The 19,725-nt window shown below is 59.8% G+C and overlaps 1 long non-coding RNA gene across 1 annotated transcript; it reads left to right on the top strand.

Annotated features, from left to right (window-relative positions):
- The first annotated feature begins 497 nt into the window (after nt 1-497).
- LOC138423575 (uncharacterized) lies at nt 498-16,901 on the top strand. Its single transcript, XR_011250318.1, has 4 exons — nt 498-592; nt 13,190-13,266; nt 16,115-16,165; nt 16,825-16,901. It is a non-coding gene; the product is annotated as an uncharacterized lncRNA (long non-coding RNA).
- The last annotated feature ends 2,824 nt before the right edge of the window (nt 16,902-19,725 follow it).

The following is a 19,725-nucleotide window of genomic DNA, read 5'->3' as shown; positions in this document are numbered from 1 at the left end:
TCCTCGGACGCTGCTCCCTGCCCCATGGGACAAGGGAAGTCATTGTCCCAGCTTCTCCCCTTTGAAGCTGGGCAGTGCCGGGTCATGGCTTGGAGTGGTGGCAAGACGGGAGTATGACAACGTCCTGGCAACAGCTGTGGAGACATGTCGGAGCTTCCCAGCTGGCACCTCCCAGCACCCCCACTGCCTCCCCCCTTGCCCCGCTCCCCCAACGCCTTTGGCCTTCCCCCGCTGCCTACAAGCCTGCCTGGGGATGGGCACAGTTTGGCAGCCAGGAAGCGCTTCATGGTACCCTCTCCACTAGCACACTCCCTCCCCCAACACCTCTTTTTAGGAAAATGGGGAAGGGTTACGAGGAACTGACCATTTGTCTTTCAAATGTTTTGCAATCTTCCTGGAAATGTGAGTGCTCTCACGGGGAGCGGGGCGGGGGGGTGGGGGGGGGTGGGCAGGCTGCTGGTCTGACCTCCTCCTGCTGCGGGCTCCAGTGACCTAGGCAGGGGAGCCAACGAGTCCCACCACAAGCCTTTTCAGGAACTGCCCGGGCCCTGGCCGGCCGAGCCCCCCAGAACCGCACAGGCCGCACTGAGGGGTGAGCAGCCAAGATTCCCTAGCTGGTGTGGGGTGGGGTTGGGGGGTACGGAAGAAAGTGCTCCAGGGCCGGGTATTCCCTGCCCAGCTCCCAGTGCCCAGCGTGACCCCCTGCAGGCCTCCCAGGCCAGCTGGGCCTTCCCGCGGTTCCGGCACCCCTGGGGTCTCCCCTTCCTGCCCTGGCTACTCTGTACTCCAGTCACTGAAGGGACAGCTGCACTGTGCCAACGATGGGGGCCCGCCAGGAAACCGAAGCCTGGGAGGCAGGCCCAGCACAGGTGACCTCGGCCTCTCTGGACCTCCGCTTCCGGGTTTCTGAAGAGGAGGGGGACGCCGGCCCTAGAGAGCACCCCCACCCACAGCGGAAAGAAGAGGCTGGTCTGGAGCCCTGCCTCCAGCCACGTGTCCTCGGGGAGGGGCGGGGCTGGAAGGCCTGGAGGCGGGGCCTCGGCGTCCCCAGGTGTGGACGGGGCTGGGTGGCTATCCTCGGGCTGGGCTGGGGGGACCGCCCTGCTCCCGCCCCTGTACCTCTGACCTCCTCGTCTTCTGCTGTCTGCTCTCTCCATGGTCGTCCGACTTCCTCCGGAGCATTACTTCCTGCCTAGTCCTCAGCCCCTCTCCCCACCGCCTGGACTCCCAGGCTGCATGTCAGTCTTGAGGTTGATTGGCAGCCCCTTTCCCAATCAACTTGCATGCATCTTCTCCCCTTCAGGTTAGGGGATGGCGCCCTTTGCAAGTTCCTGCTCTCCTCCCCGACCCCCTTGCCCCACGTCAGAGCCCTGTCTAGCTCTAGAAAGAAAAGAAAGTGAAGTCCTTAGTTCAGTTCAGTTTAGTTGCTCAGTCATGTCCGACTCTTTGCGACCCCATGAATCGCAGCACGCCAGGCCTCCCTGTCCATCACCAACTCTCGGAGTTCACCCAAACTCATGCGCATCAAGTCCGTGATGCCACCCAGCCATCTCATCCTCTGTCGTCCCCTTCTCCTCCTGCCCCCAATCCCTCCCAGCATCAGAGTCTTTTTCAATGAGTCAACTCTTTGCATGAGGTGGCCAAAGTACTGGAGTTTCAGCCTTAGCATCAGTCGTTCCAATGATCACCCAGGACTGATCTCCTTTAGGATGGACTGGTTGGATCTCCTTGCAGTCCAGGGGACTCACAAGAGTCTTCTCCAGCACCACAGTTCAAAAGCATAAATTCTTTGGTGCTCAGCTTTCTTCACAGTCCAACTCTCACATCCATACATGACCACTGGAAGAACCATAGCCTTGACTAGACGGACCTTTGTTGGCAAAGTAATATCTCATGTCCAACTCTTTGGGACCCCATGGACTGTAGCCCACCAGGTTCCTCCATCCATGGGATTTTCTAGGCAAGAGTACTGGAGTGGATTGCCATTTCCTTCCCCAGGGGATCTTCCTGAGCCAGGGATTGAACCCAGGTCTCCTGCATTGCAGGCAGATGCTTTACCATCTGAGCCGCCACAGCAGCTAACCCTAACCCTAACCGTAACCCTAACCCTAACCTGCCGCCTTTCTGCCTATGGCCTCCCCTGTCTGGTGCAGTCTCTGGCCCAGTCACCACTGGGCACTGCCCTCTCCCTGAGGGGTGTGTCCCCCACCCACCGCATCCCCTGAGCTGCTCCATCAGGCTGTCCCCCAGGCAGGTCATACTCAACGTGGCCAAACACACCTCGGTGTCTCTCGGCACCTTCCCTCTGCCTAGATCTGCCCCTCCTCTGCCCTCGCCCCCACCCCAGCTCCTTCCAATGGACCTTCTATCCCAGAGCACCCCCTCCTCCGCTGGGCTGCCTGCCTCTCTCCAGAACCGAAGCTCAAATTGCCCCCTAATCAGTGGCCCTGGCAGACCTGGCTAGTTGTCCCCACTGGCCGCTCCTCCAGCACCTGGCTGCCCCAGGAGATGGCCTTTCCCAGCTTCCCCTGCAGCCAAGGGCAGGCTGCCCTGCAGCTGGCAAGGGTCCATGCAGGCTCACATATCTGGGCCAGAGCGGCCAGAGTGGAGACTGACCCCGACGACCACGTGGGGAAGAGCTCCAGTTTCAGTCCAGGTTTCTAAATGAGAAAAGAAAGTAAAGTCACTCAGCTGTGTGTCCAGCTCTTCGCGACCCCGTGGACTGTAGCCTACCACGCTCCTTGGTCCATGGGATTCTCCAGGCAAGAATACTGGAGTGGGTTGCCATTGCCTTCTCCAGGGGATCTTCCTGACCCAGGGATGGAACTCGGGTCTCCTGCACTGCAGGCAGACGCTGTGCCACCAGGGAAGCTAACTGAGCAGGGAACCTTTCTTTCCTGAAGCCACTGTCATTTGGGGTCTGTGACCCACAGTTCTACTACAACATCTGCCCCCTCCCCCAACACACCCCACCCCTGAACCTCTCCCATGTTGCATGAAGACAAACCTGGCGCCTTTTTGCTCCTTGATCCCACAACCTAGGATCTCCCTGCACCCTCGATGAGGTCCCAACCCTTTGCTCAGCACACGCGTGTTTTAGGGGTTGCACCCAACTCCCTTGCTGGCCTTGTCTGTGGGCCTTCAGCCCCCTTACTTAGTCCACAAAGCTCTGTGGATGGAGCACCTGCTGCGTGCTGGGCCTTGTGCCGGGAATTGAGGGTGCAGCGGTGAACAGGATGATTCCTGACACTCTGGAGGATGTCTTGGCTTGTTTCCGGATGTGTCTGCCCATGGGCTGGGGTTTGTGGAGGGCAGGACGCTCTCTGGTCCATCTCTGAGCCCCAGCACCCGGGCACAGGGCTGAGCATTTTTGTTGAGTGAATGAATGAATGAATGATCAATGCCTAAGTTAGAAGGGAGCTGAGACATCTTCAGATCCAGCTGGGGTTTGAGTGTCCACTGTGTTCCTATGACCGGGCTGGGTTTGCACATCACCAAGGCAGAATGGCTCTTCTCAACTCCCTTGGGCTGCAGGGCCCCCAGGGTCCTTTCCCTGCTGGCCCCGGCCCAATTCCAGACCCCAGCATCTGTCGGCATCCTGCTCTCGGGGAGAAAGGACTGGTTCCTCCTGGTCAGGGGTGGGTTCCTGCTGCCCAGAGCTGCCACCCAGTGAGTGCTGCAGCAGGCATGGTGCTGGGCAACGTGACCAAGAGCTCCTGGCCTCTGGGGGTGGAGGCTTGGTATGGGCACAGGTGCATAGAGGCCAAATTCCTTTTACTAGCTTCTTCTGTTGCCAGCTTGGAGGTATGGACTTCCGCCCCTTCTCTGGGGAGGCCCAGGCCCTTGGCTGGAATCAGAGTTTGAGTCCTGAGCTGGGGGCAGCCCCTCTGATGGATGGCCTGGGACTATGCTGACTATCTGGGGGCGGAGATAAAAAGACAGAGCTCCATCTCTGAGGGGTTCTGGGTTTAGCAAGGTGACATTACTTTTGCAGCGTATACCCCGAACATCACAGAGGCTTGAAGCAAAGCACCAGGCTCTGGGATTCGAGGGGAAGAGTTGCTTAGGGAGCCAGAAAGGCCATCAGAGAGGAGGGCATGAGGGATGGGGGCACTGGCCGCGTGGCTGAGTGGAAGGCGAGTTTTCCAGTCAGAGGGAACAGTGCTTGAGAAGCTATGGAGATGTTAGGGTCTCACAGGCTGTTTGGTGATGTTGGAGCAGAGGGGGAAGGCGGGTGGTTGGGGTCCAGCCCAATCCTGGGGGTCCCATTCAGGCAAACAAGGTCTCTGGGCCCCTTTTCTGGGCAGGGGCAGCCAGGAGGGTCTCTGCAGGGGAGAAGGGCCCGGATCTACAGGGTGGAAAGGGTAGCAGCAGGGGAACGGGGCTGAAGAAGGGGGTCACTGAGGATGAGCGGGGTGCCTGGCTTGGGCAGTGGTGGGGCCGCTCCCTGAGGAGACGCCCCTGCCGAGGACGGGCGTGAGTCCTGGCACCCTGCCATGGGGCAGGGTCCCCCACACGGCGGTCTGTGGCCCAGTGCTGGGCATGGGGATGTGGGCAGAGGCTCCGGGCTCCATCCTTGGCTTGAAGCGCCCCGTGTGCAGGGGCCCGGCCGGCCTGGGTGGGTTTCTCAACCCGCAGGAGCCTGTGGCTTGTGCATCTCTGACCAGATGAGGACCTTCTGGTGTTTACGGTCGACAAAGTGTAACTTCCTGTTTTTAAGAGAAAAGGATTAGAAACACTTATTAAAAAGCCCTTTGAAAGGCATCAAAAGACTTCCTGAACGTCAAATGACTCTTACAAAGGAGCCATTTAGTGATTTAAGCAACACAAATGGGAAACATACAGGCCGGACCTCCTCAGACCGCTCACACACTCACAAAGCCTGGAGGGACCTGGTAGCCACGTGCAATGTGGACTGAGGGAACCTGGAGAAGCTAAGAATAGTCCTGAGGGTAGGGTAGCCCTTCTGTGGGACACAGGCATTTGGTGGTGTTGGGGGACCCTGAGCTTGGGGTGGCCGGGGCAGACCCCCAGGTGAGTCTAACCTCGACCCAAACCCTCTTCCAACTCCAGCATCTGGAACCCCCCTTGGGCCTCTGAAACACCCCCGTTTTCTACTGGGATCCCCTGGACTGACATCCCCGACACCCTGCCTCCACCCCCCCCGCCCCGCCCGTGTACCAGCCTCAGTCCCAGCTGCCATAGTCTCTGTGTCTAAGTGTCGGCATCCATGCGGTCCCTCAGCCTGGTGGGCCCCACCTGTACACCGTCCTGTGTGTCCTTTGTCCCCAGGCCCCAGCCCAGGGGACCGTGGTGGCAGCCTCCTCATCGGTCTCTGGCTCCCCTCTCTCTGGCCTCCCACCACCACCTGGGGGAGTCCCCGTGCTGGACACAGAGGACCCCGGGCAGATGCAGAGACCCTGGCCAGCTCTTGGGGACACCTTGGCTACAAGATGTCCTCAGGTTGGCCACTGAGAAGATGGATTAGAGAGATGGTGACTCTCATCCTTGCTGGGTGCTGGGCCTCCCCAAGAGGCTGTGGACCGTGAATCTCAGTTTAATGGGGAGACAGAACACACACACACACAGGCACCCGAGCCCAGTTCCCTGGAGCCCCGTGTCGCAGGGAAGCCAGAGGCCCCCAGGGACCCAAGTCCTCCAGCTTGAAGACCTCACCCTCAGCTCCTCAGGCATGACCCCTCTGCCTGCTGTCGTCTTCATCAACCCCAAGGCCCCAGACTCTTTCTTCTGTGCAGGCTCCTGGCCTTTTAGACTGATCACCCCACCCGGGGACTCAGAGACCCCTGACCCAGCTGGCATTCCACCCGCCGAGCCAGCTGGTGACCTCCCCTGCCCTCCCAGGAAACCACCCCCCCACCAACCCTCCCGGGTTGTGACTATTTGCTCCTGGGTTTTGCTCCAAACAGGGTACATTGCTACTTAGGCAGCTATTAAACCCTTCAGTGGCTCCCAGAAAATGCCAGAGAATTCTTGGAATAAAAATAACAATGAATAAAGTTGCCTGGAAATGAGGCTATGGGGCTGAATTTGATTACGCCCCACTTAGACGAGAAAATTAGCTTATTACAGCTGAGGTGAGGTGAGGTTTTTCCATTTTCTTCAGTGAAAAAAGATGCTTTTCCCATGCCCCTCTCACAGGGCTAGAAGTTAAGGGGGCCCTCTGAGCCCTGAGTTGGCTGGAGCAAAGGTCACTCTGGCAGGGTGCATGCCTGGCATGGGGGTGGGCCCCCATCTCCTGAGGCTGCACTCGTGGGCACCCCATGTGGCCCTGCGACATGAGAACATCCCAAGGACGGGTACCTGGGCTGATAAGGGGTGGAGGTGGGCCAACGCCACGATGCCCTAGGTCACCCCCTGCTAAAGGGGACCTACGCTTCCAAGGCCGTCTGCCCATGCCTGCCCCGGGGACCCACACGTCCCCTCCTCTCCCGTTCCTCAGCACCTGGACCTGCCCGGACCACCTCCTGGGTCTCCCCTTCCGGTCACGGCACACGGTCTCTCTCATGTACAGTTTCACCCCAGTGCCTCCCGTCATTATTCCTCTGGCTCTCCATGGCCCTCAGGATAAAGACAGGGCTCCTTACCCCGCATACAAGGCCTGCCATCATGTCCTGTGGCCACTGTGAGCCTTGATTCTATGTGTGTACTTGCCTGGGCTTTAGGGTGGCCAGATATTTGGTCAGACATCATTCTGGGTGTTTCTGTAAGGGTGTTTTGGATGAGATTAATCTTTAAGCCTGTAGACGGAGGGAAGCAGACTGCCCTCCCCAAGGTGGGTGGGCCACACCCAATCAGTCCACTGGAACAAAAGGCTGACCTGCCCCTGGGGAAGAGAGAATTCTTCCTGCCTGACAGACGTTGAGCTGGGACGTCATCTTTTTCATGCCTCTGGACTGAGACTGAAACATCAGTTCTGGGGACCGGGCCTGCTGGCCTTTGGATGGGAACGGCTCCATCAGCGCCCCTGGGTCCCAGGCCTTTGGACCTGGCTGATGCTGTGATCTAAATATTCAGTGTTGTTCAGTTGCTCAGTCCTGTCCGACTCTTTGCAACCCCGTGGACTGCAGCCTGCAGGGCCTCCCTGTCCCTCATCTTCTCCCAGAGTTTGCTCAAGTTCATCTCCTTTGAATGAGTGATGCCATCCACCATCCCATCCTCTGTTGCTTACTCCTGCCCTCAGTCTTTCCTAGCATCCGGATCTTTTCCAAACAGTCGGCTGTTTGCACCAGGTGGCCAAAGTATTGGAGCTTCAGCTTCAGCATCTGTTCTTCCAATGAGTATTCAAGGCTGATTTCCTTCAGGATTGACTGTCCCCCGCCCTCCCATTCAGATGTTGAAACCTAACCCGCAGGATGATGGTATAAGTGGGCTGGGGGGCGTTGGGAGGTGGTTGGGTTGTGAGAGTGGAGCCCTCATGTACGAGACTAGAGCTCTTGGGAAAGAAGCTAGTGAGCTCCCTCGCGTCTTCCTCCCTATGAGGACACAATGAAAGGCTCCCCTGACCCCGCTGGCACATTACCTCGGACGTCTAGCCTCCACAACCGTGAGACGTCAATGTCTGCTGTTTTTTAGGGCACTGTCAGGAGCATTTTGTCACAGCAGCTTGGCAGACTGAGATGGACTGGAACCAAACTGTCAACTGGGCCTCCGGCTGGTCAACTCACTGCAGACTGTGGGACTTGTCCGCCTCCGTAATCCTGGGGCCCAATCTCTTCCTCTTTCTGCACACTCATCTTACTGGTTCTGTCTCTCTGAAGAACCCTGGTGAATAGAGCTGCTGTGTTAATCTGCGTAACAAATGACCACAAATGTGGTGGCTCTTACAGCTCTGAGGCCTGGGGCTGAAATCAAGGTGTGTCAGCCCTGGGCTCTCTGGAGGCTTCAGGGGAGTCTGCTCTCCTGGCTTCTTGCAGCCTGCAGTGGCCGCCGGCGGCTTGGGTCTGTTGCTGCGTCATCACCAGCTCCGCTTCTGTTTTCACGTGCCTCTCTCCTCCGTATGCCTCGTGTCCCTCCGTCCCTCTTGTAAGGACACCCGTGACAGTGTTTAGGGCCCACCCCGCTAAACCAGGATCATCTCACCTCAAGGTCCTCGGCTAAATGACATCTGTTAAGGCTTAGCTGTGTACGGGGCCGCTCACAGGTTCTGGTGACAAGGGCCTGGTTTCTGTTGGGCTGTGGTCACCAGCGCAGGCCTCTTGCCTGTCGAGGCCACTGTGGACCTCTCTGGCTCTGGGCTGGCTGAGCAAGTTGGTGCGGGTGAACAGCAGAGGATCCCTGTGAGGCCCCCACGGGACGCGGCTGCAGGCTCTCAGCAGGCCCGCCTGCCTGGCCACTCCAGACGGCTGGGTTCCCTTCTGCGCGCTTGTCTCCGTTTCCCCACACTTTCTGCAGCAATGTCATGGACGTGCCTGGCTTTAATAACCAGGAAAAAGGGAATTGTGAAGACTTTCCGAGGACTGTAGCCCCAGGGGAGCCAAGCCCAGGGGGTCACTGTTTATTGAGCGCCTACTGAATGCAGTCAGAAGCATCCACCTGGTTCAGCTCCACGTGGAACCCCACGACATGTGCTCAGGCCTGGAGCACTTTTCAAAAACATCACTGCCCGCCTGCCTCTCACCCCTGCCCCCCCGCCCCTCACCCCTGCCCCAGACCCTTGATGGAGCAGCTTCTGAGGCAGAGAGTCCTGCACTGCCCAGGCTGGCCCAGGAGCTCAGAAACCCAGAGGGGCCTGAGGCAGAGTCTGGGGTGGGTGTAGGCAGTGGGCCTGGTCGGGCTCTGCTCCTGCCCTGTCTGTGCTGAGGGTCAGTGCCTTCCCCGCCCCTGGACCTGACCTGCTTGTGTGGACCTGCCAGGGCAGGCATGGGGCAGTCCCGTGGGAGCCAGCGCTGAGCGGGCCCCTCTTCCCTCCCCGATGGCCCTCTGTGTTCACCCCTGTCCCCCATCTGGCTGATGGCCTGGTGGATACTAGGGAGGACTGTCCGGCCATCCCCGGAGGGCCGCTAGGGGTGGGGGGCTGTTCTGGGGTAGGTGGGGAGCCGCTGTGAGACTGGGGAGGGGGACTGGCACAGGCTGAGCAGAGGCTGCCAGACGCGGGCTGGCGTCCAGGCTCTGCGCGGAGACCAGGCTCCAGCTAATTAGCTCCCACCCACCCACACCCTCCCCTCCTCCCACAGGCAGGCTCACGTGCTGCGCTGCCGATGCGCCCCCATCTCACCCTGCTCCCCAAGACCTGCCCATCCCCCTCCGCACCCTCTGCAGCAGCCCCCAGCGCAACCTACCCCCGGGTTGCGGGGTGGGGCTGGCTCCGCCCCCGGCCCCAGCCCACGCTGCCTGGAGACACAAGCGTCTCCTCCTCCCTGCAGGCACCTGTCACCCCTGCGGTCCTAATTACCCACTCGGGGAGCACACCCACCTACCCCCGCAGGGACGGCCCCCACCACGCACGCCCCCCACTTCCCAGCCCCGCCGCACAGCCCTGCCCAGCCTTCCCGGAGCCCGTGGGCTACGTGTGGAGCCAGGACTGGAGGTGGGGGGTGGTCCCATGGGTCATTGGGGACCGCCTGCCCCTGGATGCTCTCTCTGCTGCCCTCTGAAGGAGCAGGATCAATCTTGGGGGCAGGAAATAGGTGTCAGGCAGTCCTGGTCCTGCAGGCCCCGGCTCTGGGTGGGGACCCATTCTTGCCTCTCTGGGCCTCGACCTCCCGCTCCGTGCGGGTGATGCTCTGGAAGCCCCAGGGTGCTGGCCGCGCGGCCCCTTGCTCCCTGGCCGAGGCTGACCTGGCTCCCCTCTCCCGGCCCCAGGCCACCTGTTGATGGTGCCTCCCTCACTGCACCAGCTCCCCCACCCCCCAGGCTTCTCCAGCCAGACCCCCTTTCTCCAGCCTCCTCTCCCCCTGCACCCTGCCTCTGTTTTGCTTCCCACCCCCCACCGGCCCATCACCCGTTTCCACATCTCCATGGTCACCCAGCCGCTGCTGGCCTCTCAATCCTCCACCCCTGCGGCCCCCACGACCCTCCTCGGTGTCACCACCGCACCCTAGGCACACGCAGACTCCACCGCACCCAGCCCCTCTGGCTCTGAAAACCTGCGCCTCCAGCATCTAAGCATCTCCTTCCCTTCTCGAGGGCCTCCCTGGTGGCTCAGATGGCAAAGAAGCCTCCTGCAATGCAGGAGAACCAGGTTCAATCCCTGAGTTGGGAGGATCCCCTGGAGGAGGGCATGGCAACCCACGCCAGTGTTCTTGCCTGGAGAATCCCGGCAAGAGCCTGGCAGGCTACAGTCCATGGGAATGCAAAGAGTCGGACACGACCGAGCAAATAACACTTTCCCTTTCCCTTCTGTATCCTTCGTTCCTGATTCGGATCATCCTGTGCCTGGTTCTTTGTCCCCTGAGCCCTGACCTCTCCACTTTCCCCTTACCCATCAATCCTCCGTGTCACACCCCTCTTGGCCACTCTGGGCCCCTGATCCCATCGTGTGAGTCCTCACCTCCCTCATTCCTGGCCCGCCTGGCCACCAAGCCCCAGCCCTAGGCAAGTCCAAGGCCCTCCACACCTGAGCAAGCCACCCATCTGACCCAGATGCCGCCCCTGCGTCTCTGACCCCTGTTGAGCCTCTGTCCCCTGGTGCATGGGGGAGGTGGGAGCCACAGCTCCTGCCTCCCAGCCATGGTACCCACGGGGCTTTCCCCACTCCCTCCTTCATCACCACCTCCTGCATCCCCCCCATCTCCTGCATCTCTCAGGGCCCTCTCCACCAGCTTCACCGTCTGGCTCTAGGTACCAGTTAGTGCATTACTCCCCTCGCTCCTCCAGGCCTGGGACAGGGTAACTGCTTGCAGTTGCTGCCCTGGAAGAGTGTTCTGCCCCTGCAGGTTGCCCATGCTGCCCACACCTTCACCGCCTTCTGCTTTCCTGAGCTCTCCTTATTTGCAAGGGCAGTGGCCTCCTGCCGGGACCCAGTGGGCATGGCCCCCTAACCTGCAGCCCAGGGCCCCTCCTCCTGGTGGCACTCAGCACTGTCACCCACAGCCGCTGTTCTGGGTGCCTGGGGCCCTGACCCTGATGTCCTTTCTCCCTGTCACACTCGCGGTGGGCTTGTGGGCTCTGGGATCCCCCAGGGTTCTGCCCCAGGTGTCCGAGGCCAGGTCAAGGACCTAGGTCTTCTCCGCCTCTCCCTTGCCTGAGCCATCTCTCCCACACCTAAGTGCCAGTGGATGCCACATGCTAATGACAGCTAACCGCTCTGTGCCGAGCCCAGGTGCTCCCTGGACCCAGCTGCCCTTGGGCATTTCAAGGAAACATGCCCCAAATACCTGCTGACCTCCTGTGCCCATCTCAGGAGCAGAACCACCATCAACCTGATCATGCAAACCACCCCTTTCTCCCTGGCTGTAGCTTCCTCGTCTCTAGGTCCCACTGACGGCACCTCTGCCTTCCTCACTGGCCCCGGTCACCCCCCGTCTCTCTTCCCACCACTGCTGCCTGGGCCCTGGTCCCATCCCATCCCTGTGCCCAGCCTGGGCCCCTTCAATCCACCTGCAGCAGGTGTGGCCTTCCTGGACCACCGCCCTCCTGGCGCAGCCCTGGTGCGTCTTCCCAGCCCCTCCCTGCCAGCTGCTTTCCTGTCCATCCAGGAGAGTTCATGGTTGGCTTTGACCCTTGAGACTTAAATACGTGGTTCCCTCCATCTGGGTGGCCCGTTCTCTCCCGGTGTGCAGGGCCAACTCTGGCACAAAGGCCCCACCATGCCACTGCTGTTGGTTATCATTATTGGCCCTCAGACTCTGCAGCGCTTCTCCCGGCGGGTGGGGTGGGGAGCATTGGCCTGGTCCTTTGTTTTAAGGCCGTGCAGTGGGAGCAGGTGGGAGCAGGACCCCGGCACTGTTCTGACGATGGTTAAGAAGGGTGCAGGCCCCTCCCCACTGCCTGTAATGCTGGGAGGGGGGCTGGGGCTTCTCTTGGGGGACACAGAGTAGCCCTGCTCCTCCCCTTCTCAGCTCCCCCATCAAGAGAGGGAGTCTGGGTTGGGAGGGGAGCCAGGGCCTCACCCCTCCAGGTCTCCCCATTTTGGGGTGTCCCCAGGTCCTCCCAGACCCCTTGGCAGCCGCTGGCCCCTCGAATGGGTGGTGGGGCTGGGCTGGTGATTCTAGATGCTGCTGGTGGGTGGGGGGAGGTGTCTTCCAGGACTGTTCGGAGCCCCTCCCCCACCGGGCTGGGCTGGGGCTTTTCTGCTTTGCTAGAAAGGGGAGGTGATGGCAAGGGACACCAGGGGACGGGAGAGGGGTTGGGCCCGGGGCTCAGGTGGCCACGGGGTCCTGGGCCCCAGGCCCTGCCCAACAGCGCCCAGTGAGGAGTCCAGGCTGGGCCGGCTGCGGGGGGCTGCCCGTGGCCCGAGATGCCCCCTCTCGGCCTCCTGTTCAGAACACCGGGCGCCGCGGGGGAGCAGGGCATGTTGGCGCGGAGCCGCGGAGTGTTTGTCATGCTCTGCGCCATGGCGTGGATGCCTGCCATCGTCTGCCATTATCATTAAGTACAATTTGGCAGGGGGATGGGTGGGGGAGCGGTGAGCCTGTGAGCCCTGATCACCGCCCAGGTAGAAAGCTCTCCCTGCCTCCTGTGCCTGCCGGGCTGGCCCCAGTGGGGGCTGCCTCCTGGCCCTGCCCTCTCCTGCCCACATTTCCCGGCCAAGCTGAAGTCACCCCTCCGCCAGGAGACTGGCTCGGCCACCAGACCAGGCGGCCTGAGACCTACTGTAGCGCCCAAGGCAGGCGGCTTCTTACGGGCAGCCTCTGGCCCCGACTCGGCTGTGGGCTGACCCAGAAGGGCCTGGCCAGGGGCAGCTGCTTCCCTGTGAGAGGAGGTGGGATCCAGGGGAAACAGGGGTCCAAGGCAAGCAGGGATCTGGCTGGGGTCCAGGCGAAGCAGAGGCTGCACTTCCTGCTTGGGGGTCCTCGGCCCCTCCCTCCCCCCCGGGGTCCGGGGCCTCCTCTGCAAAGGGGTGGTTGGGAAGGCTAAGGAAAGAGGGAGGCAAAGCACCCCGCCTGCTCCTAGGGCTGTGAGAACCCAGGGAGACCCGCTGGAAGGTCTTCTTCTTAGACAGTCTGCTACTTTTTTGCCATTTAATTATACATATAGCTGTCTTTTAAATGTCTCTCTTCCTCACCAGAGGGCAAGGATGGCACATGCATGGAACCCCCAGGGCCTGGTACGTGAGCAGGTGAGCGGATGCTGCCTGCTCACCAGGTGAGTCATCCCCACAGGTGCTGGACCGGGAGTTGGGGCCTTGGCTTTACCTGCTCACAGGCAAACACGACACAGTGTGTCTGCTGAGCGGCTGCAGGAGCAATGACCGGTAGGGGTACCATAGGGACCCCTCACTAACGGGAGAGAAGACTGGAGCGGGGCTTCCTGGAGGAGATGAGATCTGAGCTGAGACGAAAAGAGGAAGCATGCTCAGAAAGAGGATTCATCAATGAGACGGCCGTGGGGCAAACCTTCTGACCGTGCATCTAGGGCCGGGCCTGGCCTGCGCCTGGGTCTTCCTCTGGTCTTGGCGGCATCAGCCTGGAGGGGGCAGCAGCCATGGACACAATGCAGCCTTGATACTCCTCACCAGCACGGTCACAGACCACTATTCACGGCGCTTCCCTTGGAAAGGCAGTTCAGTTCAGTCGCTCAGGCGTGTCCGACTCTTTGCAACCCCATTGACTGCAGCACACCAGCCCTCCCTGTCCATCACCAACTCCCGGAGCATACTCAAACTCATGTCCGTTGAGACAGCAATGCCATCCAACCATCTCATCCTCTGTCGTCCCCTTCTCCTCATGCCTTCAATCTTTCCCAGCATCAAGGTCTTTTCCAATGAGTCAGTTCTTCGAATCAGGTGGCCAAAGTATTGGAGCTTCAGCTTCAGCATCAGTCCTTCCAGTGAATATTTAGGACTGATCTCCTTTAGGATGGATTGGTTGGATTTCCTTGCAGTCCAAGGGACTCTCAAGAGTCTTCTCCAATACACAGTTCAAAAGCATCAGTTCTTCAGCACTCAGCCTTCTTTATAGTCCAACTCTCACATCCATACATAACTACTGGAAAAACAATAGCTTTGACTAGATGGACCTTTATTGGCAAAATAATGTCTCTGCTTTTTAATGTGCTGTCTAGGTTGGTCAGAACTTTCCTTTCAAGGAGTAAGCTTCTTTTAATTTCACGGCTGCAGTCACCACTGCAGTGATTTTGGAGCCCCAAAATATAAAATCTCTCACTGTTTCCATTGTTTCCCCATCTATTTGCCATGAAGTGATGGGACTGGATGCCATGATCTTAAAGCCAAGAGGAATTAAAGAGCCTCTTGATGAAAGTGAAGAAGGAGAGTGAAAAAGTTGGCTTAAAACTAAGATCATGGCATCCAGTCCCATTACTTGATGGCAAGTAGATGGGGAAACAACGAACAGGTAGGTGCTATTTGATAATAGTAGGAGGCCTGATCCTCAGGGCTGGCTCCCAACCTCGCTTCACTCTGCTGCTGCTACTGCTGCTAAGTCGCTTCAGTCGTGTCCGACTCTGTGCGACCCCATGGACGGCAGCCCACCAGGTTCCTCCATCTATGGGATTTTCCAGGCAAGAGTACTGGAGTGGGGTGCCATCGCCTTCTCTGAGCTTCACTCTAGACCAGGGATTTTATCTTATTTGTCAGCTTTGATCAAATGGTTACCTTGTGCTCTGTGTTGACAAGGATTCTAGTGTTCTGTATGAGCTCAGTGGGAAAGATTGATGGGTGAGTGATTAGTGATGTCGGAAAGATTGGTGATTGATTAGTGATGTCTGCTGTAAGTGTGGAAATCACATGTAGGGACGTGTGTGCCATAGACTTAAACATTTCTGCTCTAGACTGTAGACCACACTGTGTCAGACAGGAAAGGGTCTCGGCTATTACTGGGGCAAAAAACCTCTTGTGTGATGAAAGGGAAACCAAGGAAGAGCTCAGGGGTGAGCAGAGCAGGAAGACGCTCAAGCCCCAGCTGGCTAGGCTCTTGGCCCTGCCCACGCTGTCTCTTTTTGCTTCTGGCTGAGAGGCTGCCCTAGTCAGGAGGCGGCTCGCAGCCCAGGCTGGGGAGTGAGAATCTGCTTTCGACATGCAGGAAGTAGCCCAGGAGGCTGGAACCTGTGGGCCAGTGGAGGTGGGGAGGAGGGGGCGCTCTGGGGGCCAGGGTCAGGGTTCCCGTCCAGTCCCCCAGTCTTGCTGTGTGACCTTAGGTGAGTCAGTGCATCTCTCCAACCTCATCCGTGAAATGGGGTTGATCGACTTGTTTTAAGGTTAGGAGGGAGCCTTCCTTCTATGAGCATAGATTATAAGACAGGCTTGGTGCTGGTGAGTGAAACTGTCACGGGTGAGCAAGACGCATGCAGGCCCCACCCTTATGTTTGCTTGCAGGGACAGGCTTTGCTCAAATTGTCACCCCCTGAAACAGTGGAATCAAACACTAAGGGCGTGGGGCTCCAAGGGGCAGAGTCAAGTCTTGGTGCACTAGAAAGTGGCAGCGTGGGGGTGGGGTTATTGTTGGGGTGGTCCTGCCCCATGGAAGCAACCGCTGAGGGACGCGCGTGGGATACAGGCTGCATCCCACCTCAAAGGATGCCCTTTCTCTGAATCCCACCGAGGCGCTGATGGACTGCGACTGCCTTGCTTCCTGGCCCCCTGCTTGTCGCCCAGGAGAATCCTAGGGGCAGCAGCCAGGGTTAGGGGGCCATGGAGCCCACCCAGGACAATGTGCTCTGTGTCAGGCTCCCTGGGTAGTATTGTCTTGCCAGGCCTCAGTGTTCCCTTCTGTAAAATGGACACACTGGGTGCTGGGGGAAGACCCTGCCATCTACGCTGTGCCTCTGGGTTGGCACCCCTTGAATTGGGCAAGTATTCAGGGGTCTCCCACTCCAGGGTGATTTCTCAGGGCTGTGATCACACATGAGAGCCCAGGGAGACCCGCTGGGCCCCTGGAGGAGGCCCCCTGGAAGGTCTCCTTCTTAGACAGTCTGCTACTTACTGCCATTTAGTTATATGTGTAGCTGTGTTTTAAATGTCTCTCTTTCTCACCAGAGGGCAAGGATGGCACGCGCATGGTACCCTTGGGGACTGGTGCGTGAGCAGGTGAGCGGATCTCAGAGCCAACTTGTTCTGGGGAACCTGACCTCCCAGACTGGCAGATCCAGGAAGTGCCCCTTCACTTGGCCTGGCCCTGCCTGGCTCAGGGTAGGGGCGGCCAGGATGTCCTGTGCATCAGGAGGGCTGCTGGAAGGACGGGAAGGGCTGGGGCTGGGTGGGCGGTGGGCACAGTGTGGGGACCTTGGGACCCTGGGGACAGGAACGCAGTGACTGGTTCCTTCTCGTCCCCTGGTGGCTGCAGACTGCCTCCACCCCCATTCCTGCATGCTTTCTGCCCACAGTCCTGGACGCTGGACCCAGTACTGAGGCCGGGGGATGTTCTGGTCACCCCTCGGTTGTCCCCTCCAGTCCTCCACCTCCTGGTGCTAGGACCCTCCTCCCGAAGGTTCTCGGGGAGACTGCAGGGGGGATTGCTGCAAACCGGGACGTCCTGTGACCACTTGGTTGTGTCTTTCCATGTCCCCGGCTCCGGGCTGGGACGGCTGGGGTGAAGGGTCTGGATTCTGGGCCTCCCGGCCAGGCCAGCGCCCAGGAGGGTGCCCCGAGCCCAGCTCTGTGGGCCTTGGCACAGGCCGGCTCTTCCCCAGGGCCGGTGTTTTGCAATCCTTCTTGGCCACTGACTCCCGTTTCTCTGGCAATTGCAGGTTTTCTCGGCTGTGATTTGGACAATGTTTTTTCCCTTCCAAACAACCACTCTGGAAAAAGGGACTCTAACTTTGAACGAGCTGGCTTCGATTGTTCCACTTCTTTCCACAAACAGCACCCCCTTCTCACTCCGCCCCCCAATGCCCTCGCCCAGCATTTCTAATCCAGCGATGCCTGGGGGTCACTCTGGGGTGGGGATCGTGGGCAGGGATTGCGGGCAGGGACCGCTGACCTCTGGGGCCTGGCGTCTCAGCTTCGGGGGCCACACTGTCCAGTCGCTTTAGTGTGGTCCCCAGTCATGTGCAGGCTCCTGAGGGAGTTTCCTGAGCACCTACTATGTGCCAGGCACTTGCTGGACACCTCTCATCATTCCCGCCATGGAGGCCCCAGAGGAGGGCAACTGGCGAGGACAGGACTGGGCTTTGGAGGTGAGTCTGCATCCGTGCGCCTGCCCCGCTGTCTCTGAGCATGTGGAGAGCGCAGCCCTGCCCACAACTCTTCAGATTCCGCCTGGGGCGGCTCTGTACAGCTTTATCCAGAGTGGCCTTCACCTGGACACCCACCTCAGACTGTTCACGTCTGCTCACAACTGACTCTCACTCCCATTCCGGGCGTCATGGGCCCCGGCTCAGAGAAGTCAGGGGACTTGCCTGCAGCCACACAGCTGTAGCAACACGGGGCTGGGCCTGGACATGGGGTGGTGTGAACGCTGGCTGAGGAGGGCTGAGGGGCCCTCGGCTCTAGTCCAGCAGCCTGAGGGTCAGGAGTGAGCTCTCTCCAGGCAATGGGCCTGGCCCCAGAAACCAGCTCGTCACCCCGTCCCTCTGCAGGGGGTGGTGGGCCACTGGAGGGGTCCTCGGGCTCAACTCTGGCTTCAGTGAGGAGGAAACGGAATTCATGGTTCACCAGGGCATCAGAGGTGGCAACGGGGCCGGGGCTGCAGTTTCCTGGGCCCCAGGATTTAGTGAGGTCAGGGCCAGGCAGGAGGGCACGCTGTGTTTCCCTTTGGGAGGATGGTCCCTGGCAGACACTGTCCTCCTGGCATCTTAGGCTCTGCCAGCTGAAGACTAGAAAGCTGGTCCCTGTGAGCACTTGGGGGCCCCTGGACTTCTGGGATCCTTGAATTTCACATCTGCGCTCTGTAATTCTGCTGTCTCTGTGGCCGTAGCTCATGGGGAGAAGGAGTCACGTGATGCTGGGCACACATGCTTCCTCCGGGCAGCCCCCCTCGGCTGCATCTGGCAACTTGAGGCCTCCGTGGCTGCGCACTCCTTGTTCCGAGACCTCATCCTCGTGGGACTTGCCCTGTGGCTTCTGCATAGCTCCGGGTCGTTTTCCAGGGGCTCTGCAGAGCCCTGCCCTGGTCCCGGTCCTGCCCTCACCTGCATCCTTTCTCCGGCCCGCTGTCCGTGGTCCCAGTGCCTGACAACTGCTGGTGGACGCGTCCCGAATAAGGGAACAGGCTGCATAGAGTAGAATGTCCCTGTGCAGAAATCTATTGGCATTTTGGTCTTTTTTTTTTGCCGACGATGACGTGAACTTGTATTGATTCAAGCAAAAAAGCCAGATACCTCGTCATTTAAAAAAAGGACCAGCTCCCACTTTGCTGTGTGTAGCTGCAACCTGGGAAGATGCTATGGAAGGCCATGTTTCGAGTGGTTTTACAAGCCGACCTCTACGTGCCAAGATTTCGGGAGCGAGGAGCTGGGCTTATGACTCCTGGAGTCCCTCCCAGCCAGCCACAGGCTCCTGGCTGCGCTTGCCAAGCAGTCCCTGAAATGTACTCAGACTCCGAGAGGGGACAGGGGCCCAGCCAAAGTCCTAGCCCCGGACAGTGCTGGGAAGGCCCAGGAATGTTGATCATCTGCCCTTGACCTGGTGAGCAGGGCAAGCGAACCCTGGACACTGGCCCCCATGGGCGGGCAGCCTTTCAGGCCAGCTCTGAGGGCTACCCCGCCACGCTTCCTGTGGGCGGGTCACACCCTTCAACCCCTGTGGGATCTGCTCTGTGCAGGGCCAGGCCCAAACCCATCTGGGGTCCCCCATGTACCCAGAGACCCCACACCATCCCCTGGGGACCTTCTGCAGCCTCTGATGGCTCCCCTGCTGGGAGTTTGGGGGTGACGCCGAGGAGGCCAAGGAAGCCAGCTTAGCCGTCCCGCCTTCTGTTCTAGCCCTCGGAGTAAACAGGAACATTAAATCACTACTTGGGGGTCAGGAAACTGGAAATAATCAAAACACAGTGTCCTGTCCTCGGCCCAGGCGCTGGGCCGCTTGTCCCCGGCCCAGCCCTGCCGCCTGGGGCTTTCCCGGCCTCGGCTCCACCCAAGACGCTGCCCCCGCCATCTGCCTCATGGGCCCGGGTGACCACAGTGGCCCACGCCCCAGGGTTCAATTAATGAGACACCCGGAGAGCTGGCAGTCACCCCCCACGTGGGCACCACTTGGCTGGGGACCTCACCAGCACCCCTGAACCCCCACCAGCCCTCTGATCCCAGGTGATGGGGGTGGGTGTGGGGAGGGCCTCAGGGGGTGGCAAGCGGGGGCGGGGCGGGGGGCTTGTACCTGGTGCCCTGTCTCTGCTTCTAGGGCATGCGTGGCCTGAGGGCTGGCCACACCGCATGCCCACCACCAGGGGACAGTTAGATGGCCTAGGGCACACGGAGGCGGGGGGTGGGCAAGGGTCTTCTCTCCCAGGGCGTTCAGATAACGTGCCTTCCTGAGTGGGTCTCATCCCCAGGGGGCACTGCAAATCTTGTGGGTCTCCTGGGACTCCGCAAGGGCCAAGTCCTAAGGGGAAACTGAGGCTCGGCCAGCGAAAGCAGGCTTTGAGGCTTAGCCCCAGGGTTCCTGCACCTACCTTCCCACGGCCCTGGGATGTTTTCCAAGGCTGGTTCTAC

The sequence above is a fragment of the Ovis canadensis genome, chromosome 18 (assembly GCF_042477335.2).
Source record: "Ovis canadensis isolate MfBH-ARS-UI-01 breed Bighorn chromosome 18, ARS-UI_OviCan_v2, whole genome shotgun sequence".
NCBI lineage: Eukaryota > Metazoa > Chordata > Mammalia > Artiodactyla > Bovidae > Ovis > Ovis canadensis.
This window is presented reverse-complemented; position numbering and strand designations above follow the sequence as displayed.